The sequence below is a fragment of the Pongo abelii genome, chromosome 15 (assembly GCF_028885655.2).
Source record: "Pongo abelii isolate AG06213 chromosome 15, NHGRI_mPonAbe1-v2.0_pri, whole genome shotgun sequence".
In the NCBI taxonomy this organism is placed as follows: domain Eukaryota; kingdom Metazoa; phylum Chordata; class Mammalia; order Primates; family Hominidae; genus Pongo; species Pongo abelii.
The window spans coordinates 59,321,287-59,345,965 of NC_072000.2; the positions used below are offsets into that span (position 1 = coordinate 59,321,287).

Genomic DNA, 24,679 nt, shown 5'->3' on the forward strand with positions numbered 1-24,679 from the left:
TTATACATGGAGAAACAAAATCAAGCGAAGGTCTTGCCTAACATGGTTACACTCTCTCCTAGTTTTTTCTCCTAGACTGGGGCTATTCAAAATGTGGTCCACTGGCCAATCTGAGACAAGAACCAAAATTGAGAATAAGATTTTAGAAACTTTACTAGCAATTTGACAGAATAATTTTATGTCTGTGGACTTTAATAATGAATAATTCATAGGCTAGGCATGGTGGCTCACTCCTGTAATCCCAGCTACTTGGGAGGCTGAGAAAGGATTGCTTGAGGCCATGAGTTTGAGACCACCCTGGGCAACATAGTGAGACCCCGCCTCAAGAAAAAGATGAAAAAATATAATAATTAATAGTTCGGGCTTTTATTATGTCTTTTACAATTAATTTCATTTTTATATCAACTTTTTGATTCCTCTAATCAACAGGAATCAAGTTTTTTTTTTTTTTAGATGGAGTCTCACTCTTGTCGCCCAGGTAGGAGTGCAGTGGTGTGGTCTCAGCTCACTGCAAACTCCACCTCCCAGGTTCAAGCGATTCTCCTGCCTCAGCCTCCCAAGTAGCTGGGACTACAGGCGTGCCCCGCCACATCAGGCTAATTTTTGTATTTTTAGTAGAGATAGGGTTTCACCATGTTGGCAAGGCTGGTCTTGATCTCCTGACCTCAAGTGATCTGCCTGCCTCGGCCTCCCAAAGTGCTGAGATTACAGGCGTGAGCCACCATGCCCAGAAGGAATCAAGAGGTTTTAAGAAGGACAGTGTTCGAGATGAATCTGAAAGGATAAATTGAAGTTTTACAATTTTGGGCTAACTATGACATAAAGAAGCTTCAAATGATCGTGATATATTGAGCTAATATTGATCACATATTAAATCAGACATACAGTTTGATGCCAAGGTGTACCATATAACACCCTTCCTTAATTTTTTTTTCCTTTTTGAGATGTGAGCCACCGTGCCTGGCCTTCCCCTCTCCAATTTTTATTAAAAAATATGTATATAGATAAAGGTCTAGATGGAGATATTGAGTGGTTATTTCTTGGTGATGAGATTATGGGAAATATTTTTATTTTGTTTTTATGTTTTAATACTTAAGATTTTACACATATATTTTACAACAGTAGTTTTATAATTGGACAAAATTATTTTTGTTAAGGACTGGCTAAAATCAAAGTTGCTGGTTTAAGTGTAACTTGGTACAACCTTTTAAAAATCATTTGGCAGTTTGTATTAGTAACTGTGAAAGTGTTGATAGTCTTTTTCATCTAGTAATTTCACTTTTGGGTATCTTTAAAAATCTACATTCATGAAGATGTTCTATGATTTATTTATAATGGAAAAAAGTGAAGGAAACCAGTTATGTCCAAAAATAGAGAATTAATGCAGTAAATTTTATGTCCAGTTAATGTAATTTTACACAGCTGTTAAACTGGTTATGAAGCTTATGTGGAAATATGAGGAATGCTTATAAAAGTGAAAAGAGGATGCAAAATCGCGTACAACTACTATTACAGTGTAGTAAAATATATGTGATAGGGCAAAAGGTCTAGAAGAAAATACATTGTCCTCATGTTTTTCAATGTGGTTAATATTACTTTCACAATGAAAACAATAATAAGCTTAAAGGTTGGGGATCAAAAGTTCCTCACTGGCCCTCTGATTTGAATATAAAGTGTTAAAAATTTATACCCATCATTAACCAGCCCTTAAACTTCTACAGACTTTAACAGTTTCGTGTCAGCCTCAACGTTTATCTACTTGCTGACAGGTATCCCTGCCATGATTTGCATGGGAAAGAGAGTCAGAAGGGACCCTTCCAATTTTGTCATTTTACAAATTGAAACTCTGAACCCCAGCCTTCCAAGCTAGCAGCAGAGCCAATATGAGGATCCAGGTCTACTAGGTTATCTAATAGTATCTGAGACCATTTATAGCTTCAGGTCCACCCACGAATATTCATAAACTTGACATGTCTGCTGATTGAACCCTGGCGTCGCTACCCTTGAGGCTGGCCTGGGAGGTTTGATTCCTTTCCCTACAGTCGTGCTCAAACTTTCATTCTCTACCACTTGGGGGCCGCAGACGCGTCATCCAGGTCTCCCTTTTCACTTCCCCCTTCCCGCCCCCAGTGTCCGGCAGGGGGCGCCGTGAAACTCTGGATCCGTGGCCCCTCCCCCGGCCAACCGTCGATTGGGCCGGCGCGTGACGTCACTCCGTTTTAGCCAAACAAATGGGTTTCGCGGCGAGCGTTGGGCGCCGCCGCGCCGCGCTGGGTGCTCGGTCCGCCTCAGCGGTGGGGAGCGAGCCAGGCCTCCCGCCACCGCTGCTGCCGCCACCACTGCATCGGGCTGGTGCAGCCCCGGGCCAGGCCGCGGCCGGGGCAGGAGCGCAGGTGGGTCCGGGCCGAGGTGGGGCGTGGCGCGAGGGCCGTGCGTTACTGGGGTCCGGCGGCGGCCACCGTGGCCGCTCCCCGCCCCCTCCCGCCGCCTGCCTGCGCTCCCGGGGCGCCGGGCGGGTGGGGGTGGGGGTGGGGGCGGGGGCGGGGGCGGGGGCGCCGCCCGCGGATCCGGGGCAGGGACTCGGCCGCCTGCGCCTCCTCCGGTGTGGCCCTTCCCTCGCGCACGGCGCGGGCGCTGAGCGCCCCCGCGGGCCACGGAGGGTCGGGCGGGTAGGGAGCGGGGTCCTGGGTCCCGGCTGAAGCCGAGGAGATCACGGATAGGCCGTGAGCTTGCACCGGACGGGCGCTCCCACCTACGGGACCCAGGGCGGTGAGGAAGTCAGCCTCTGGACTGGGGTCGCCTCGCCCTTGTCACGCCCGCCCGGCCTTGGCCACTCTGCCCTTCCCTGCCCCAGCGCAGGTGAGCTGGCGCTTGTCCTTAACCTTCCTCGACGACGAGGCGGGACGGAGGCTCGGACGCCTCCCCAGCCTCTGGGCTGGCGCAAGTCGACTGCGGTTCGTCCTCAGTCCGCGATGAAGTCATAGGGCTGTGGGTCCGCGTGTCTGACGTCAGAAGATGGGTCCTGGGATGTCACTGCAGGTCCGGGCGGGAACCTGGGCTCGCGGAAGGGCCGGGGGGACCCGCAGGGGAGAAAAAGGAAGTTGTCCTCCACGAACGCCTGGAATCGCAGTGGATTTGAATCGAAAGTTGTTCGGTATCAGCATTTTGCAATTTTAAGGTAATAGTTGTCAGTTTCTTTAACTTCTTGTCCAGCAAGCGTTGCGAGTACAGCTCAGTATAAGACATTTGATTTAGAAAAACTTAAGTCAGGGTAGGAAGTTTTTTGGAGGTTGTAATGTAAAAAGCCTTTTAGGAAGCTAAATTCATAGTTTGATAGTTTGCAATCAGAATTACTGAAAAAAAGAGAGCCACTTCTAGTGCTGATAAATCAGTTTGCTTTTTTTTTTTTTAAACTGGACTTCTATCTGCTTGTTAGCATTTTTTGTTAGAAAATGGCCAGGAGGAGGGAGAGTGGATCTTACATGATTTTTTTCTGTTGTAAAGGGAGGGAGGAGTTTGAATTAACCCAACATTTGTCTTAAATAATAATTACCTGAGGAGTTAATTTATCCAGGTTGTCCCTATCCCACCCTATGCTACCATGCTACCACCCAATGCTACCATGGTTTAGAAGTCAGCAACAAGCCTTTTTCTTGCTTTCTTACTAAGACCCGGCTATAACTTAATATAAAAACATATTCCAGGACCGCTTGTCTGGATAGGTAACTAACATTTTGTCTGTAGTGCTTTTAAATATGAAATTACAGAATTAAAAAAAATGATTTGTCTGTGAATACTGTTTTTCTTCCAAAGCTTTCAAAAGAGATCTAACTGGAAGAGAAGCTAGTCACTTGTCATAGTGACCCTCTTCAGGTATTCCAGCATATCAGTACTTTTCATTTCCTCCTCTGTAGAATAATGTAAATGGAATCTAGTTCAAAAGGTAGATGGCTTAAACTTGAAGCATAGTTAGTCTTTAGCAGGAAGCTTGGGTAGAAGTCCTTAATCCTTCCTCACTGACCTTGACTTGTAATGGTACCGTTGGTGTTTTTTTTTTTTTTTTTCCTCTCTCTCAATACTTCCTGCTCCCCATTTGCCTTTTAGTGGTGATTGATAAGATACTGTCTCTCTGGGTTTTACATCAACCTGCAGATGGAAGTTATGCCCATTTTCAGGCAGGAAATAAAAGCAAAAATTTACCCCTGTTAGGTACTATTGGATTGGACTGGAAGTTCACAAAACAAGGCTTTCGTGTACATCTTATTTTGATCCTCACCACAACCTTGGGAATTTGACAGCATTGTGTGCGCTACTGAAAGTTGTTCTGGTTTTTTCTTCCTTCTTTTAAGAAATTAGGAATTTTATGCTGACAGTGTTGAGTGAAGTCTCTAAAGATACAATTTTGTATACAAATTATTTTTTGTATGTACAAATTTTGTATACAAAATTTTGTATAAAAGATACAAATTTGAGCCTTTGGATCACCAGAGACTGAGAAGCACTTGAATTATTATGCAACTGCTGATATTGAGAGTGTTAGTCAACCTTTAAGATGAAAGAATCTTGGCAAGATACTATGTAATGCAATTGAAGGAGGTCCAAAATGGACGCTTGCATGTGTCTTTCCCGAGCGGTAGCCATTCTGGGGCCGGCTACATGGCTCTATGTAAGTTAGGTGTACTAGTTTTTTTATATGTTTTTTTGAAACGGAGTCTTGCTTTGTCGCCCAGGCTGGAGTGCAGTGGTGCGATCTCGGCTCACTGCAACCTCCGCCTCCCGGGTTCAAGCGATTCTCCTGGCTCAGCCTCTCGAGTAGCTGGGACTACCGGTGCGTGCCACCATGCCCGGCTAATTTTTGTATTTTTAGCAAAGACGGGGTTTCACTATGTTGGCCAGGCTGGTCGTGAACTCCTGACCTCGTGATCCGCCCACCTCAGCCTCCCAAAGTGCTGAGACTACAGGTGTGAGTCACCGTTCTCGGCCAGGTGTACTAGTATTAATGGGAAAGGATGAAAGTCAGACTAAGTAAGAGTTGAAGGACCTACAGCTGATAAGGAGATACCTGCTCTTCGGCAGTGCATTTTCCCCCTCTATTTTGCTTAGCAGTTAGGAAGTTTTTATTTTTCCTCATGGAAAATGAGTTAATAGGTGAAGAATAAATGTCATAGTGCATACTGATGTGACTGAGGGACAAGGACAGATATTTAAAAAGCCAGCTTGTGAGTGTTGTGTAATTATCTAACAAGCCAGAACTCGTGTGAAACATTTTTACAGTCTGTTTCTATTTTTGGCAGGATCTTTTTCACCCATGCTTTCCAGTTTTGGGTCTGGGAAGCAGCTTTTACTTCATATAAATGGTTTTATGGAAATTAATTTTGAGATTGGTTTATTATTTTAAGTCATTTTATTCACTTATATAATTTGAAGGCGCTAAATTAAACAGTCATTTGTTATCCATCTTTCTGATGGATAAAAGCAAATGTCAAGATGAGAGTGCTGTATTGTAGAAATTCCTCAGGATATGTTTATTGGATCAGTTATTTTATTAACATTTAGGATTTAAATTCTTAAAAATTTTTCTTTATTTTTTAAACTTAATTTATGTTCAGCTAGCTTAATTTGACAGTTTTTATATTCTAGTAACTTTAATCTTGTTTTAATATTTGTTTGGGAGAGAACATACTTATCTTCAGAGACATCGTTTAGTGTTATCTTCCAAAATTTGCAGCTGTTTAGAACCAGATACTTGAGGGAAGCTACTATGGTATAATGAATGCCTTCCTTGTTAGGTCATGTGTGACAAAGGCAAAATTCAGCAAGTGCATAATCTGCAGTCCTTTGGAAGCAACAAAAACAAAAAAGAGCAGATTAACTCGAAATGCATTTAGGTCATCTGGAAATTGAATTCCTGTAAGTTCTTATCTTTGCATAATTTATCTTCTCCCCTTTAGTTAATGCTTATGGTATTTTGAAGCTGATGACATACTGTATTTTCCAGGAGAGCATTAATACAGTGTAGTTGTTTCTTAGTGTTGGTTAAAAGAACTTACCAACCTTTCATTCCCACCTCCATCTTCTAGTTAATGCTCCACAGAAGAGGCTCTCATTAATCCCTTTTAAAATATTCAGCTTCAGAAACCTAACATGTACTTTTCCTATCCTCAGTAGAGTGTAGGTGTAAATATGAAACTAAGTGCTATGTAAGTGTGGTTATTGCATTATTAGGTATGGATGGATTTCATTCATCCAACAAACATTTTTTTGAGTATTTTTGTGCCAGGTACTCAGCTAGGGACTGTGACACAGAGATGATATGTCCTTGCTGCAAGGACCCTTAACCTTTGTTTTAACATTGCCTTGCTATGATGGGTCTTGGGTGTGAGAGGCTAGAGTTGGGTCAAGAGGATAAACTATTGGCCGGGTGCAGTGGCTCATGCCTGTAATCCCAGCACTTTGGGAGTCTGAGGCGGGTGGATCACGAGGTCAGGAGATTGAGACCATCCTGGCTAACACAGTGGAACCCCATCTCTACTAAAAAAAAAACAAAAACAAAAACAAAAAATTAGCCGGGCGTGGTGGCGGGTACCCGTAGTCCTAGCTACTTGGGAGGCTGAGGCAGGAGAATGGTGTGAACCCGGGAGGCGGAGCTTGCAGTGAACCGAGATGGTGCCACTGCACTTAAGCCTGAGTGATAGAGACTCGTCTCAAAAAAAACAAACAAACAAAAAACCACGAGGATAAACTATTTAGGTTATGCTAGATTGGCCAGAGGTGTTAGTTAAAGGTCAATTTAAGGAGGTATTAGAAACTCAGTTAAAAAGAATAGGGAATAGCTTATCATAGCCCAAGACAGACAAAGGGCCTAGATACCACAGATTGAGATTGTGCTAGAATGAATGGAACTTAGTGAGTTCGGGCTTCCTTAGAGGCAAGAACAAGTGCTCAAGGCCAGAACTAGTCTATATAGGCAATCTAAAATTAGAAGCATAGAAAAGAGGGACAACCCGAATACCTGTTCTCCTTTTCTTTCCACTCTCAGGCATGCATATACCTTCTTTTCCTTTAAAGTCAATCCTTTAATTGATGAACTTCGGAAATACGCAAGCCTCTCACAGCCTTCATTTCCAGTGTTTGCTTTCTTTCTGGAAGATTTTATAGTGAAACATTTCGTTCATTACAGAAAAGTGGAAAGAATAGTTTGTACATTGCATACCTAAATACCCACCACCCGTATATTGTTAGTCATATTTTGGTGTATTTGCTTTATTGCCTATCTATCGGTCTATCCATTCATCAATTCTTTTGTTTTTGTTGTATTTCAAAGTATACTTTACACCTAGACATTTCCCCATGCCTATTATTAACTGTTTGTTTACTTGTTTTGTTGTGCCTGAGCAAGTTAGAAAAATGCCACACTTTGAGACGAGTTAAGAGTCCTTTATTAGCCGGCGACCGAGAGACAGCTAACACTCAAAATTCTCTCGGCCCCGAGGGAGGGGCTTGATTAACTTTTATATCTTGGTTGAGGAAGGGGAGGGGGGGTCTAGTTAAAACAATTTTACAGAAGTTAAGTAGTCAAAAAAGTTAAAAGGATAAATGGTTACAGGAACGTAAACAGTTCCAGGTGCAGGGGCTTTAAGACTATTACAAGGTAATAGACGTGGGGCTTTGGGCATTATCAATCAGACGAATTCTTGGGGACTGCGGATATAGCTTGCTACAATATCTTATCAGTTAATCGCATTCTTGGATGTGCTGGGAGTCTGCTTGCACAAGTTAAATCCTTGAGGAAGGGGCTGCCAGTGAAGGAGCCAAGATGGAGTTTGTCTGGTTCTCTTAGCTAAGGGAGAAACAAGGCCAGGTGAATAAGGAAAAAACAAGGTTGGGTATTACAGTTTTTAGGCAAAACTTGTATATAGTAAAATCTACAAATCTTATGTATACCATTCCCTTAGTTTGAACAAGTTCATACATCTGTGTAACCCATATCCCTGTCAAGATATAGAACATTATCATCACCACAAAAAGTTCCTTCCTGCACCTTCTAGGTTAATTTCATTAGCTGTTTAATCTCCTGCAGTTATATTTCTACTAGTTTCTTCTGAAACTACTTGTTCAAATGATCTACTTTATTAGAAGTACATTAGGGTCGCATTGTGCTTGGTGTTCAGAGTATAAAGAAATGAAGAACATAGCCCTTGCTCTATGATTTAATTTTTTGTTTTGTTTTGTTTTTTGAGACAGTCTCGCTTTGTTGCCCAGACTGAAGTACAGTGGTGCAATCATAGCTCACTGTAACATTGAGCTCCTGGGCTCAAGCCATCCTCCTTCCTTAGCCTCTTGAGTAGTTGGGTCTACAGGTGTGTGCCGCCATGCCCGGCTGCTTTTTTTTAATTATTATTTTTTAAAGAGACTAGATCTCGCCTAGTGTGGAGTGCAGTGGCTGTTCAAAGGCCTGATTATAGTGTACTGCAGCCTTGAACTTTTGGGCTTAAGTGATCCTCAGCCTTCTGAGTAACTGGCATGTACCACGGGCTTAGTTTGGATTTTAATTAGTTATCTGAAGAGAGATAAGTAAATGTTACATGAATTCCGAGGAGGCAAGTTTCTTAGGAGTGGATCTTGAATTAGGTCTTACTAAGGTCTGAATGTTGGTGTCCCTTCAAAATTTAAATGTTGAAACTTAATCCCCAGTGTGATAGTATTAAGAGCTGGGGCCTTTAGGTGGTGATTAAGTCATGAATGGGATTAATGCCCTTGGAAAAGAGGCTTGAGGAGCTCTTTGTCCCTTCCATCCTGTAAGGTGCCATCTCTGAGGAACAGGGCCTCACCAGACACTGAATCTGCCAGTGCCCTGATCCTGGACTTCTCGGTCTCCAGAACTGTCAGCAATAAATTTCTGTTGCATAAAAATTACACAGTGTAAGGTATTTTGTAGCAGCCTGACTGAACAAGGACAGGCCTTTATTTGAGGATCCAGAGAAGAATTTTTTATTTTATTTTATTTTTTTAAAGACTGTGACTAGAAGCTTTTGTATAAAGGAACAGTAGCAGACAAGGTGGTTGGGACCAGGTTTTGGAAGGAGTTTGAGTATTATTTTGTACCCAGTGATAGTTTTTGAGGAAGGAAGTAATGTTTTTCACAGATCTTTCTGTTAAATCTTTATCCTGTTTGTTATCTTTGGTACTTAGTTGTATAGAAGACCTCATGTTTTGAGTTCTCTCTTCTCTTAGTTCTTTGCTTATCTCGAATTTCTCACCTTTTCTGACAATTCTTTCTCTTCCAGATCCAGACTATCTAACCCTCTGTTCTTGAACCTTTATTCCTTCTTATAATCCAGCCCTTACCTCTTAGGGCTTCTCAGTTATAATTCTATCCAAGTCATGCCTACATTTTTATTGATAAACTCTTAACTCTTGTTGGGTTTCTGACTACTAGGAAGATGCTTCTTTTGTATATCCCTTTTTACTTTGACTTATTCAGGATCCTGTAGCAAGAGCATTTGCTTTAAGTAGTTGTAGCAAACAGGATTTATTGAGAGAAAGATATGTAAACTTTGAGCGGGCTGAATGAACAGATTAGTCTGAACTTCTAGAAACAAACCCCTGAATGACACTGCAGAGCTTGCCTGCCAAGGTGGCTACTGCCACCACAGCACCGAGAACCATGTTGTTGAATCAGAAAGCCGCTACCAGAAGTTTAACGTCCTTGGGTAGGACTGTTCTTTCTGTTCTCTGTATCTTATGCAGGTATGTCTGCTTGCCCATACTTAGGTCATATGTGAAACCTTAGCATTGCCTATGTATAAAACAGAAAGTGCATGTGAGAGCTTTATTGCATTATTGAGTCTGCAGTACAGTTTGTGAGGAACTGAACTCATTTTCCCCAGATTCCCTCATTGTGACAAAGTTAAGCTTTTTCTAAGTTTTCTTTTTCAGTCCAAAGGCATGGGTATTGTTCTAGTTTTCTGAGATAGAAACTATTGAAAACTGTATCATTTAGATTTTTTAATGCTGATGTAACTCAAATTCACTGGCTCACAATATTAAAAAGTCCAAAGTTGAGGCTTGATTCAGTTATACTTATGTGATCAGACTTCATCTTTCTCTTCCTTTATTTAATGAGCTCAGCTTCCGTGGTTTTGGTCCCTTTGTGTTCACAACATGTTTGTTGCAGCTCAAGCCCTACAACCTCATGCTATCAAGTCCGGAGGAAAATACATAGGACTACTGTACAAAGAAAACTAGTTACATTAAAATGTAGTTATAAAAGTATTTTTAAAAATTGTTGGTAATGCCTGTTTCTTTTTTTGAGACAGGTGCTTGATCTGTTGCCTAGGCTGGAGTACAGTGGTGCTAACAAGGCTCACTGCAGCTGAACCTCCTAAGCTCAAGTGATCTTCTCACCTCAACCTTCTAAGTAGTTGGGACCACAGGTGCGCACCACCATATGCAGCTAATTTTAAAATTTTTTTGTAGAGATGAGGTCTCGCCATGTTGCCCAGGCTAGTCTCGAGTTCCTAGGCTCAAGCCATCCTCCTGCCTTGGCCTCCCAAAATGCTGAGATTATAGGCATGAGCCACCATGCCCACCCTGTTTCTTTATTAAAGAGATTTAGTGAAGGCCGGGCGTGGTGGCTCACGCCTGTAATCCCAGCACTTTAGGAGGCCGAGGCGGGTGGATCACGAGGTCAGGAGACCAGCCTGGCCAAGACGGTGAAACCTCGTCTACTAAAAATACAAAAATTAGCTGGGCATGGTGGTGGGTGCCTGTAATCCCAGCTACTTGGTAGGCTGAGGCAGAGAATTGCTTGAACCCGGGAGACGGAGGGTGCAGTGAGCTGAGGTCGTGCCACTGCACTCCAGCCTGGGTGACATAAGCGAGACTCTGTCAAAAAAAAAAAGAAAAGAAAAAAAAATATATATATTTAGTGGGGTCTAATAATTTCCAAGTGGTGATGAGTATTATTACTATTTGGAGGTATCTGCAACCAAAGATCATGTGATAGGAACATAAATAAACTGTGATTTCTACTGGTGACAAAATGAACAGATATTGCTAATATAATACTATTGTGGTGTTTAGGCCAAATTCACAGTGAAAGGAAATGCTAAATTTCAGTTAGAGGTTAAAGTAAAGATGTCATTTGTTTTTCTCAGTTTAACGACACCCTGAATTCTATATATAAACCCTTGGAGTATGTGTGAGCCTCAGCTTAAGAACCAGTGCTAGAAGAGAGTTTCTCTTCCTAGAAGCTCAAGAAATGTATTCTTGTGTCTCATTGACTTTGGGTTATGTTGTCATTTCTGAATCAACCATTAAGGCAAGAGAAATATGATTTGCTAATTAGTTTAGCCAGCCTGGGCCTGCCTCTGGAGCTGGGGGTCATTCCCTGCTAACCAGCATCGTGGGAGAGGAAGTGGATTTCGAAGGGAAGATCAAGAAGCAGTGGATGGCAGGATCTGGAAGAATTTGCTAAGTGCCCCCTAAATAAAGAGCCAGTAGATACTGAGTAGCAAATAGCATTATGTCCATCCTCTCCCTTTACTTCCATGGTCAACCAGTCATTAAGTTTTAGTGAAACTTTCATTTGCATTTGCCTTTTTCTGTTTAGTCTCTTTGATAATATCTTAAACCTCCAGTGTGGTAGTGTGTGGATTAGTCTGTTGGATTGTGGAAAGAAAAATATTGAAACTTCTGTTTATTCTTCTCATCCTACTAGTATTTATATACATTTTATATGTATGTAAAATATATTAGTACATGATATATATATACATACATGTATATATATATCACATCATATTTGTGGGTAAATGTTAAAAATGTTTTAAAAAATGCGAATGGGAGAATCAGAAAAGTTGAGATAACTATGTAGAGCAGTGCTGTTGAGTAGAAATAGCCCTCTATCTGTGGGTTTATCATCCATGGATCCAACCAACCTCAGATGGAAAATACTAGAGGAAAAAAAATTACATCTGTATTGAACATGTACAGATATTTTTTCTTGTCACGACAGTACAGCATAACTGTTTACATAGCATTTACATTGTATTAGGTATTTTAAGTAATCTAGAGTTTATTTAAAGTATGTGGTAGAATGTGCGTAGGTTATATGCAAATACTACACCATTTTATATCAGGAACTTTTTTTTTTTTTTTTTTTTGAGACAGAGTCTTGCTCTGTCCACCCAGACTGGAGTGCTGTGACGGGATCTTGGTTCACTGCAAGCTCCGCCTTCCAGGTTCACACCATTCTCCTGCCTCAGCCTCCCAAGTAGCTGGGACTACAGGTGCCCACCACCTTGCCTGGCTAATTTTTTGTATTTTTAGTAGAGACGGGATTTCACCATGTTAGCCAAGATGGTATCGATCTCCTGACCTCGTGATCCTCCCGCCTCAGCCTCCTGAAGTGCTGGGATTACAGGTGTGAGCCACCGCGCCCGGCCATATATCAGGAACTTGAGCATCCATGGAGTTTGGTGTCCAAGGGAGGTCCTGGAACCAATCCGCCATGGATACTGAGGGATAACTATAATATGAACCTTGTATGTATGTAATTTAGCGTTTTCTAGTTAGCCACATTAAAAAAGGAAAAAGAAACAGGTGAAAAATATTTTAAAAATATGTTAACACAATATATCCAGAACATGATTTCACATTGAAATCAATATAAAAATTACTGAAATAGTTTACAGTCTGGTGTGCATTTTACACTTAAAACATATCCCTCTGGGCATGGTAGCCCATGCCTGTAGTCCTAGCTGCTTGGGAGGCTGAGACAGGAGAATCTCTTGAACACAGGAGTTTTAGGTTAGGGTGAGCTATGATCATGCCACTGGACTCCAGCCTGGATGACAGAGCGAGACCCGACTCCTAAAAAAAAAAAAAAAAAAGCACATCTCAGTTCAGACTACTAATATTTCAGGTGCCAAAGGCCACATGTGGTTAGTGGCTGCTGTATTGGATAGCACAGATCTAGACCAATGATGATTGTGAATTTAGATTTCTGTAATTGTCTCTATGATGGTTTTTTGTAATTCCATATTTGCCCCCTTCAATCTTATACACAGTTGGCAGGTTAGTTGGACAAAAATTCCAGTGGGATGACGTTACTCTGCAAATGAGAACCTGCTCTAGGTTTAGACGTCATAAGATAGTCCCACCCTTTCTCTCCATTTTCTGGGACTCCCTGCAATAAACCTGTCATTCAGGCAGTTTCCTCAGCCTTGCTTTCTCGTTATATAACATCTGTTTTACGAAGTCTATTCCCATAAAACCTTGTTGGACTCACCAATCCCTCTGTAACATCCTTACCATTTCCCAAATTCCTGTGGTGTATATTGAGTACTTAGCCACACAGCACGTTGGCATTTCATTGTATATCGTTGCTTGTTGCTCTTTAATTGTTTCACGTGTAATGAGCCTTGTCTTCCCTAATAAATTAAGCTTTATATATTATCCCTGAATTGTGGGCACATATCGAAGGCTTAGCTTTTCCTTATCTTTAGAAAGGACATAGCTGGGCTATGTAAATTTGTAGCTTTATGTTTTTTTGAAATTGTTTATTCCAATAAGTTTCATTTTTAAATTTAGCTTTTTTTTTTTTTTTTTTTTTTTGAGACAGAGTGTTATTAGCTGTTGCCAGGCAGGAGTGCAGTGGCACAATCTCGGCTCTCTGTAATCTCCGCCTTCCGGATTCAAGTGATTCCCCTGCCTCAGCCTCCCGAGCAGCTGGGACTACAGGCGCATGCCACCATGCCTGGCTAATTTTTTGTATTTTAGTAGAGACAGGGTTTCTCTGTGTTGGCCAAGATGGTCTTGATGTCCTGACCTCATGATCCGCCCGCCTCAGCCTCCCAAAGTGCTGGGATTACAGGCCTGAGCCACTGCCCCCCTGCCAAATTTAGCTTTTTGACTCTATGCTTGTGCTTTCAACACTTTCACAATGATTTTCTGCTTCTTGATAAGGAAGGCACCCTTGATCCTGTCATGGACTCATTTATCACACATCGGACCACGATAGGCCCTGCTGACATGTTTTTTTCATTGTAGACAACCTTATAAGAACTTTAAATTTCACAGCACAAACCCCACGAAGTCTGTCTGGGCACATGCCACATGCCAATTTTGTGTCTTTCCCAACCTTCTTGGTTGGTAAACAGTTCTATTGCCAGGGGCTTGGGACACCCTATTTATGTTGAAGGCTGTATTGTAGGAAAGCCGATGATTGTATGTCATACACTGGACCATTCTGAGTGACTGTAGACAGTGTCCCCAGAAAAAAAAGCAGTTGCTGTGTTTTCTACTCTGCTTGTTAACTTAGACACTTTTTAGCAGATTCATTTGTAGGAGTTGGTGTTCATTTGCTTTATGACAATTAAAAAGATTAATTTTGTTTATAGAGTAGTTTATTTGAAACTGTAGAATCATTCTTGGAACTACAGAATAGGGAATTATTGATTAGCTGGAGTTTCTGAAGATGAAATTTGAGTTTCATAAGGTAGTCTCAAAGGACACTTTTGCTTTATTGTCCAGAAACCAGGAGAGGCAAACTTGTTTCCAAAGTAGGGCAAGAGGTTTTATTTCAAGTTCAGTCATCAGGATTATTCTCTGGAGGTTGTCAGTACTTTTTTACAAACCCCAGTCACATTAACCCTAGGGAATAGGTTTCTCTTGTTCAGGCTGTCTTCTTTCTTGGATGAAGAGCTCTACCATCATCACTATATTTTAGCTCATTTGTGGAGCAAAGGACTATCGAAATGTTACCTGAAAATAAGTCCAGAGAGGGCCTTAGAGCTTTATGCTTTATTGAATCGTCTTTCATTTGACATTTTCTTTGCTGTATTTTACTTAACATAGGCTATGATTAGATTGATAAAAAGCTAAAAAAATACACCAACATTTTTAACTTGTGGAATTTCGCAGCCGATTTATTACAACCTATTTTATATGCGAGGTATTAGTTATATTTCCATCACTTTTTCTTTTAGCATAATTTTACAGATATTTATATTCTTTGGCAAATGGCAGTCTTTAAGAATGTATTCTTTTTTTTTTTTTTTTTTTGAGACAGTCTCACTCTGTTGCCCAGGCTGGAGTGCAGTGGTGCGATCTTGGCTCACTGCAAGCTCCACCCCCTGGGTTCAAGCGATTCTCCTGCCTCAGCCTCCTGAGTAGCTGGGATTACAGGAGCCAGCCACCATGCCCGACTAATGTATTTTTAGTAGAGATGGGGTTTCACCATGTTGGTTAGGCTGTTCTCGAACTCCTAACCTCGTGATCCGCGCCTGCCTTGGCCTCCCAAAGTCCTGGGATTACAGGCACGTGAGCCATCATGCCCAGCCAAGAATTTATTCTTTTTATTTAACACTTTGTGTGTTTCACCCCTTTTAGGTAAATATAATAAAATTGGTTATTAAAGTCCAAAAAAATATTAACTTTACTGGAGAGTTCACATTTTTGTTTCATTAGCTGGTAGGAAGTTATAACTTTTCCTAAAATTAAAATGTGACTTTACATTCTGTGTGTGTGTGTGTGTGTGTGTGTGTGTGTGTGTGTGTGTGTGTATGTATGTGTATGTATTTTTAGAGATAGGGTCTCATTCTTTTGCTCAGACTGGAGTGCAGTGGCACGGTCATAGCTTACTGCAGCCTCAGACTCCTGGGCTCAAGCAGTCCTCTTGCCTCAGCCTCTCTAGTAGCTAGGACTTACAAGCATGCACCACCATGCCTAGTGCTAATTGCATATATTTTTAAGACTGTAGGGTATAAAATTTTTTTACACTTATAAATTGCATATATGAGTTGGGTGCAGTGGCTCACGCTTGCAATCCCAGCACTTTGGGAGGCTGATGCAGGTAGATCACCTGAGGTCAGGAGTTCGAGACCAGCCTGACCAACATGGTGAAACCCTGTCTCTACTAAAAATACAAAATTAGCCGGCGTGGTGGTGCATGTCTGTAATCCCAGCTACTCTGGAGGCTGAAGCAGGAGAATCCCTTGAACTTGGAGGTGGAGGTTGCAGTGAGCCGAGGTTGCGCCATTGCACTCCAGCCTGGGCAACAAGAACGAACCTCTGTCTCAAAAAAAAAAAAAAAAAAAGTGAATGACTTATTTTCTTCTCTTTTTATTTGATTCAGGGACCTAGCCTCTGGATTTTGAGTGTTTGTGGTTACCTAAAATTTTGTTACTTTTTTTTTTTTTTTTTTTTTTTTTTTGGGAAACAGGGTCTCTGTCACCCAAGCTAGAGTGTAGTGGTGCATTCTCAGCTCACTGCGCCTCAATCACCCAGGCTCAAGCAATCTTTCCATCTCATCCTCCTGAGTAGCTGGGACTACAGGCATGTGCCACCACGTCCAGCTGATTTTTGTATCTTTTGTAGAGATAGGGTTTCACGCATTGCCCAGGCTGGTCTTGAACTCCTGGACTCAAGTGATCCTCCCTCCTCAGCCTCCCAAAATGCTGTGAGAGTACAGGCTTGAGCACCATATCTGGCCTCACCTTGGTTCTTACTGCAGTTGTCTTGTTTTATTTTGTGAATCTTTACCATGTTTATCTTGCTTTTAATTGTCCTATTTTAAAATGCAGAGAACATTCTCTCTGGCCAGGTGAGGTTAAAAAAAAAAAAAAAAGTGCAAAGATGAGTTGTAAAGCTTCTTTCAAGAATTGTTACGGCCGGGCGCAGTGGCTCATGCCTGTAATACCAGCAGTTTGGGAAGTCGAGGTGGGCGGAACATGTGAGTTCAGGAGTTTGAGACCAGCCTGACCAGCATAGAGAAACCCCGTCTCTACTAAAAATACACAATTAGCAAGGCGTGGTGGCGCATTCCTGGAATCCCAGCTACTTGGGCTGATTCAGAAGAATGGCTTGAACCCAGGAGGCAGAGGTTGCAGTGAGCCGAGGTCGTGCAATTGCACTCCAGCCTGGGCAACAAGAGCAAAACTCCGTCTCAGAAAAAAAAAAAATTGTTCTTTCTCCTGGGAGTCGAGGAACAGCACGTTACCTAAGGTGGGGTGAAGGGAGGTTTCCAGGTTGGAAACAGAGCAGGTCAAAACTCTCATGCTGATCAGTAGTGGGATCGTGCCTGTGAATAACCACTGCCGTCCAGCATTGGCAACATAGTGATACCCTATCTCTTTAAAAAAAAAAAAAATTCCTTTATGAACATTTCATGGGATTTCCTCCATCCCCTTTTAAGGGGCATAACAAGAAGGAGATCATGCCTCTTTAAAAGGTATTAGTTTTAGCAATTAAAATCTGCCTGCCAGCTCATTTGTTGGTCTACTTAAATATTCAAGTTTTATTTCATTAAAGGTCTTTTCAGGTGTTTCAAGTGTTCCTTTAACCGAACACTTGTTGAACTGAACACTTGTTCATGTTTCTCATGTTTAATGGCTATGATTTAAATACATGTTGGTGTTATTGAAGTCATAATCCAGTGAGAATTCCTGTTAAAAGTGTTAAGATTTTGGACTCTTGCATAAGTCCCTTAAGGAGTGGTCTGACAGTTACTAATCTTTGTTTCCCATAGAATCAGGAATACCCTCTATCTTTAGATGTTCAGTCAAAATTGGTTAGAATTGAATTTGAGTAACCCCCGTGCTTGTATTTATACTGCTTATTTCGTATTTATGGAGAATGCTGTATGAAAATTTGATTAGTTCTTTTTTTCTTCCAAATTGATAACTTAGAAGAGAAAATTAATCTCTACCTCTTTCCCTTCCTAATTTGTAAAAAATGAGTGTAACTTCCCATCTTTCTACTTTTAAAGGATGTTAGACTTCTTGGTTTATTAAAGTAAGAGTGATATTCTTGAAGATTCGACGTGAATTCGATTTAATGTTCTTGGCAGACACAAACTTAGTTTTTTCCCCTTTTAGAAGAAAACCATATCAAGCCTTCATTAATGAACCTCGGTGTAACTTTTGGCTTTCTTCAAGACATTTGTCATTTGTGTTGTATGGCTGTGGCGTAGATATCTTGAAATAATGCTAAATTTTAATTTTATTTCCTTGTGCGTTGTATTTGTTTTTAAACTCCTGCTCAGTTTACTTACCAAATGTTAATAGTGTGCCTACTTTCAGTCTTCTACATTTGAATGTCCCTTTAGTCTATGTTACTGAAATTCTACTTTATGGAATAATACAGATAACTGTATTGGAAAGTGTAGTCTTTGCCCTCAGGAGCATTTACTCTGATAGGGTTAATGATTGTAAGCCCCTAATGAAATTTCCACACTAGTTACTAAGAATTTTAAAGGATAAGTGATTTTGTTTGTAACCCTACAACCCTGTTCAAAACAATTTGATGTTTGTACTACAGGTTGAGTATCTCTTATCTTACATGCTTGGGACCAGAAGTGGTTTGGATTTTGGATTTTTTTTTGAATTTGGAATATTCGCATATACATAATGAGATACCTTGGAGATGGGACCCACGTTGAAACACAGAATTCATTTATGTTTCACTTACCTTTTTTTTTTTTTTTTGAGACAGAGTCTCGCTTTTCACCCAGGCTGGAGTGCAGTGGCTTGATCTCGGCTCACTGCAACCTCCACCTCCCAGGTTCAAGCGATTCTCGTGCCTCGGCCTCTGGAGTATCTGGGACTACAGGTGTGCCATCCCACCTGGCTAGTTTTTGTATTTTAGTAGAGATGGGATTTCACCTTGTTGGCCAGGCTGGTCTTGAACTCCTGACCTCAGGTGATGCACCTGCCTCGGCCTCCCAAAGTGCTGGGATTACAGGCATGAGCCACTGTACCCGGTATCATTTACATCTTATGTACATAGCTTGAAGGTAGTTTTGTACAATATTTTAAATAATTTTGTTCAGGAAACAAAGTTTGTGTACATTGAAGTGTTAGCAAAGGTGTCACAATCTTAGTCACTCATGTGCACAGTCTGTAGTTATTTAGCATCACCATCACACTCAACTGAATTTATATGATACTGATAAGCAGTCATTTTCTTATACTTATTCACACATAAGTATAAGAAAAAAGTAAAACAGTAAAAAGTATGACATACCATTAATATAGTGGAATAATAATGTGTTCAGGGTAACTAAGCACAATAGCATCACCAGAATATCTGTATCTGCTGTTAAGCAACAACATCAACAAATAAGGTTAGGCTTTCAGTCCCCACCTATGATGTTATTTTTCGATTAAAAGGTTTCTGGACTTTTTGTTTGTTTGTTTGTTTTATTAAGGCCGGAAGAAAGATCAGAATCAATTGAGGGACCAGGAAATGGGGCCTCTAGGGAAGAGAAGGCATTCTGCTAGATGGCTTTTAAAAATATTTCCGCTAGAGTCACTTGTCTCATTAACAACAGTTTTTGTCTTAGAAGTCTGTCTGTGATTTTATAAACCAGCATGATTTTGTTGTGAATGCATGCTGCTCTGGTTCTCTAATAAGCCCAACATGCATTTGCATCATGTCGGCAATAAGCACTTTTTTTGCTGTGTTAACAGTGTCATCTTCATTGTTGTGTGCCTGTGTTTTGACTGTGACCTGTCACATGAGGTTGGGTGTGGAATTTTCCACTTGTGGCATCGTGTTGGAGCTCAAAAAGTTTTGGATTTTGGACCATTTTGGATTTCGGATTTTTGGATTAGGGATTCTCAACCTGTGCTATCAGCCAGGAGGTATAAATGATGTCTCCTTTGTGGGTTTAAATATAATTTATTGCTTAAGAAGTTGCTTGTAATTGGTATGGATCAGTAATTTATGCTTCATGACCTCTACCTTATGATGTGGTTAGTCATCTTTTGGCATTGGTGTAAGAAACAAGGTTTTCCAAAAGGAAAATCCAATTTTTTTTGGATATTTCTAAAGTAAAGAATTTTTTTTTTATTTTGTGCATTTAAATTATAATCATTACATAGAAATGAGTACATAAAAATGGAATATAAAATTACATACACTTAATTATAGCTGGGAAAAAATAGTCCAAGACTTGGGCTACTGCAAAATTAAATGGTTTAATTAAGAGTAGATTTTGAGTAACTCTTGTTTTGTTGTTTATGCCATGAAAAAGGCAAGAGTTTATATTCACATATTTTAAAATAGTGTTGAAAACAAAACTGTGTATGGCCTGTTTGATACATTTCTCAGAAATCCTTATTTTAGTTCAATCTGATTCATAGACTTTCCAATGATCCTACTTGTAACTGTTTATAAACTGTACTCCTCTAGCAAGAAAGAACCTTTTGTAATGATTTCTTCAGTTAATCAGAGAAAAGGCTTGTTGGACGATTTGATTTAGCTAGCTGCTTTGTTTGTTTTACCCCGAGAGCAAATGATGAGAAATTAAAAAAATATATAGGGCCGGGCATGGTGGCTCACGCCTGTAATACCAGCACTTTGGGAGGCCGAGGTGGGCGGATCATTTGAGGTCAGGAGTTCGAGACCAGCTTGGCCAACGTGGTGAAACCCCATCTCTACTAAAAATACAAAAATTAGCCAGGTGTGGTGGCGCATGCCTGTAATCCCAGCTACTCGAGAGGCTGAGGCGGGAGAATCGTTTGAACCTGGGAGGTGGAGGTTGCAGTGAACTGAGATCAAGCCACTGCACTCCAGCCTGGATGACAGAGCAAGACTCTGTCTCAAAAAAACAAAATGAAAAAAGGATATGTAATATATATTTCAAGCGGCAAAATGACCCCAAAACTTCTGTTTTTCGTTAAAATGTTTTCTTGCCGTTTTCTCTCAAAAGATTTAGAGTTCTTAGCCTTCTCTTTTTTCCCCCCTTTCCAGCATTTTTAAATTTTGTTATTTTTGTATCTAGTAGTTCTTAGGTAATTAGTTTAGTGTGGAAGTATTTCAAAACCAAAATCTAATATAAACCTTCAAATCATTGAAATCTGCATATACCAAAATTTCACAAAAGTTTGTATATTTTAGTAGGATGGAAGAACATTTACTTTTTGAATAATATGTTAACATGGTTCAAACACAAAAGGTGCAAAAAATGAGAGGTTTTCTTCCTTCCCCTGTCTCTTAGGCACACTTTACCCCTCTCTGGAAGCAACCAGTGTTACCAGTTTCTTATCTATTCTTCCAGTATACGATTCTTTCTATGTATGTGCATATGTATGTATATATGACAGAAAGAAAGAGGTCTTGCTTTGTGCCTCAGGCTGGAGTGCAGTGGCGTGATCACAGCTCAGTGCAGCCACAACATCCTGGGCTCAAGAAATCCTCCCACCTCAGCCTCCCAAGTAGTTGGGAATACAGGCATGCGCCACTATGTCTAGCTAGTTTTTTTTTTTTTTTTTTGTAGAGACAGAGTCTCACTTTGTTGCCCAGGTTAGTCTCGAACTCCTAGACTCAAGGATTATTCTGCCTTGGCCTCCTAAAGTGCTGGGATTACAGGAGTGAGTCCCCAAGCCCAGTCACTTGTTAGCTCACTTTTTAAAAAAACAAGTATGTTAGCATACTTTGTATACTATTAGTTTGCTTTTTTCACCTAACAGTAGTTTTTAAATTCTTTACATATTGGTATATGAAGAGTGTATTTGTGATAGAAAACTTAAAATAACAGTGACTTAAACAACAACAAAGTATTTTTCTCTTAAAAGTTCAGGTGGGTGATTTAGGGCTCATCTGGAACTCATGGTGTGCTGTTTTTCTCTTACTCTCCTTTTTTTAAATTGAGGCATAATTTGGCCGGGCACGGTGGCTCACGCCTGTAATCCCAGCACTTTGGGAGGCTGAGGCGGGCTGATCACTTGAGGTCAGGAGTTTGAGACCAGCCTGGCCAACATGGTGAAACCCCATCTCTACTAAAAAATGCAAAATTAGCCCGGCGTGGTGGCAGGTCCCTTAATCCCAGCTACTTTGAGGCAGAGGCAGGAGAATCGTTTGAACCCGGGAGGCGGAGGTTGCAGTGAGCCGAGATCGAGCCATTGCACTCAAGCCTGGGGGCAAGAGTGAGACTTCTCTCAAAAAAAAAAAAATTAATTAATTAATTAATTGAGGCATAATGGATACAGTAACATGCACAGATTTTAAGTGCATGGTTCAGTGAGGTCATCACCCCCTACCATCACTTTTCTGATTGGCCTTTTTCTATACTAATACTGCTCTGTGTATGCTGCCTGTGTCCTCACTGACTTAGCAAGATCTCCAGCTATTGCAGCCCATTCCGAGCAGCAGGGTGCATGAAAGGGTAGAGGTTCTATGTTACCCTTTTAAAGGAAGGTTTCTAGAAGCCGTCACTTCATAGCAGTTTGAATTATGTTTCATTAGTTAGAACTTAGTGTCATAGCCACATCTGAATGCAAAGGAGGCTGAGAAATGCAAGTCTTTATTATCTTTTTTCCCCATTATAAACAATGCTGCAGTGAATAACCTTATTCAGATTTATTTTTATTTATTTATTTTGAGACAGAGTCTCTGTTGCCCAGGCTGGAGTGCAGTGGCGCTATCTCAGCTCACTGCAGCTTCCGCCTCCCAAGTTCAAATGATTCTCCTGCCTCAGCCTCCTGAGTAGCTGGGATTACAGGCACCTGCCACCACGCCCGGCTAGTTTTTTTTTTGTATTTTTAGTAGAGACGGGGTTTCACCATGTTGGCCATGCTGGTCTTGAACTCCTGACCTTAAGTGATCCTCCTGCCTTGGCCTCCCAAAGTGCTATGATTTTAGGCATGAGCCATCATGCCTGGCTTCAGATGGTGTTTTGTGGGATACATTTTTCGAAGGGGAACTACTGGATCAAAGAGTATTTGCAGTTGGACAATGCACTTATTTTCTCATATCCTTGCTGACACAGTTTTTGTATTTGCTAATTTCATAGGTTAAAAAAATGACAGAGGGTAGCTCTAATTTGCCTGATAGGACATGTAGGTAGAGAAAATACTTCTACGCTTACATACTGATGATACCTAGAAAGCATGGATTACACAGCTAGTTAATGTAATGCTAGTTGGGGTGAAGCATATGCAGCATGTTTTCATTTTATTTAGGCCAATTGTAGCAGAAGACTGATGGTTAAAGGTAGATGAGAAACCCTTCTACTCATAAACATGTCACTGTGAACTGACAGGAAAACAGGGGAATGTATTTTTTAGGAGTTTTTTAATTAAAAAGTAGATTAGGGCTGGGCATAGTGGCTTATGCCTCCTCACTTTAGGAGGCGAAGTGGGGAGAATTGCTTGAGTCCAAGAATTGGAGACCAGCCTGGACAACATAGCAAGACCCCAACGTCTAATAAAAACCCCAACAAATTAGACAGGTGTAGTGACATGCACCTGTAATCTCAGTGCTTTGGGAGGCCAAGGCAGGAGAATTGCTTGGGCCCAGAAATTTGAGACCACCCTAAAGATAGGGAGACCCTGTCTTTAGAAAAAAAATTAGCTGGGCATAGTGGAGTGTACCTGTAGTCCCAGCTATGTGGGGGTGGCTGAGATGGGAGGATCGCTTGAGCCCAGGAGTTCAAGGTTACAGTGGGCTGTCGTTGCACCACTGCTCTCCAGTCTGCGTGACAAAGTAAGACCTCATTTCTTTAAAAAAGAAAAAAAAAAATCAATTCATGTATAAGGTTAATTTAGCATTAATTTTCTTTGGTCCTGTTTTCTATCACATACATTTCTTTAACATTCAGAAACATATTTTTAACTGATCTTAAAGTACCCTTTAACCTAATGGGGAAAAAGAAAGTCATATATATTTTTTGGTTCTTTTTATATAATATTTTTTGTTGTGTTTTCTTTTTATTCTCTGATTGCTAAATGGGTTCAGATACATTATGTGATACGTATTCTGCTTAAACTAATTTTTTAAATAGAATGTTAAGTGTCTTTATATTTTTAACTATGAGCTTTTGGTTGGGACTTAAGGAAAAACTTCATAGTAATTTTCTATGCCACTGGGTAGTATTATAAGCTGTATTTACTTTTTTTTTTTTTTTTTTTTGAGACAGGGTCTTGCTCTGTCATTCAGGCTGGAGTGTGGTGGTGCCAACACAGCTCGCTGCAGCCTCTACCTCCTAGGCTCAAGTGATCCTCACACGTCAGCCTCCAGAGTATCTGGGACTACAGGCGTGTACCACCATGGCTGGCTAATTTTTGTATTTTTCTCAGTAGAGACGTGGTTTCGCCATGTTGCACAGGCTGGTCTTAACTGTTAGACTCAAGACCCTTATGCCTCCCAAAGTGCTGGCGTTACAGGCGTGAGCCACTGTGCTCGGCCTGTACTTACTTTTAAAGTAGGAAATAGGAGCATTAAAAGAAAGGATATATATGCATGTTTTCCCCATACTACCTGATGAAGTCTTAGATAGCAGAGACCTCTTACTTAGCTACCATAGGTACTGTGGCATAGTAGATTAGACTCCCAATAGCAATGTTTTGGCTCTTCTGGGTGAGAGGGAGGGGTAGATGTTAGTACTTTTAAAATGTCAGTTCTTTAGGTAAAGAAACTTTTCTCTTTTTTTTTTGAAACAGAGTCTCACTCTGTCACCAAGGCTGAAGTGCAGTGGCACAATCTCACCTTACTGCAGCCTCCATCTCCCAGGTTCAAGCAGTTCTGCTCCCTCAGCCTCCCTAGTAGCTGGGATTACAGGCGTGTGCCACCACACCCGGCTAATTTTTGTATTGGTAGTAGAGACAGGGTTTCACCATGTTGGCCAGGCTGGTCTCGAACTCCTGACCTCAGGTGATCTACTCGCCTTGGC

The 24,679-nt window shown here is 40.9% G+C and overlaps 1 protein-coding gene across 7 annotated transcripts in view; it reads left to right on the top strand.

Annotated features, from left to right (window-relative positions):
- Positions 1-2,208: 2,208 nt before the first annotated feature.
- Positions 2,209-24,679, top strand: part of FBXO34 (F-box protein 34) — a 79,640-nt gene continuing 57,169 nt past the window's right edge. For 2 of the 7 annotated variants that reach the window (XM_054530118.2, XM_054530123.2), the window contains exons 1-2: positions 2,238-2,393; positions 10,320-10,436. The gene's annotated coding sequence lies outside the window, so the exon portion shown is untranslated. Of the gene's footprint in view, positions 2,394-2,557; positions 3,179-10,319; positions 10,437-24,679 lie in introns of those variants that run through there. The other 5 variants (XM_054530119.2, XM_054530117.2, XM_024231925.3 and 2 more) reach the window with 5 other exon arrangements.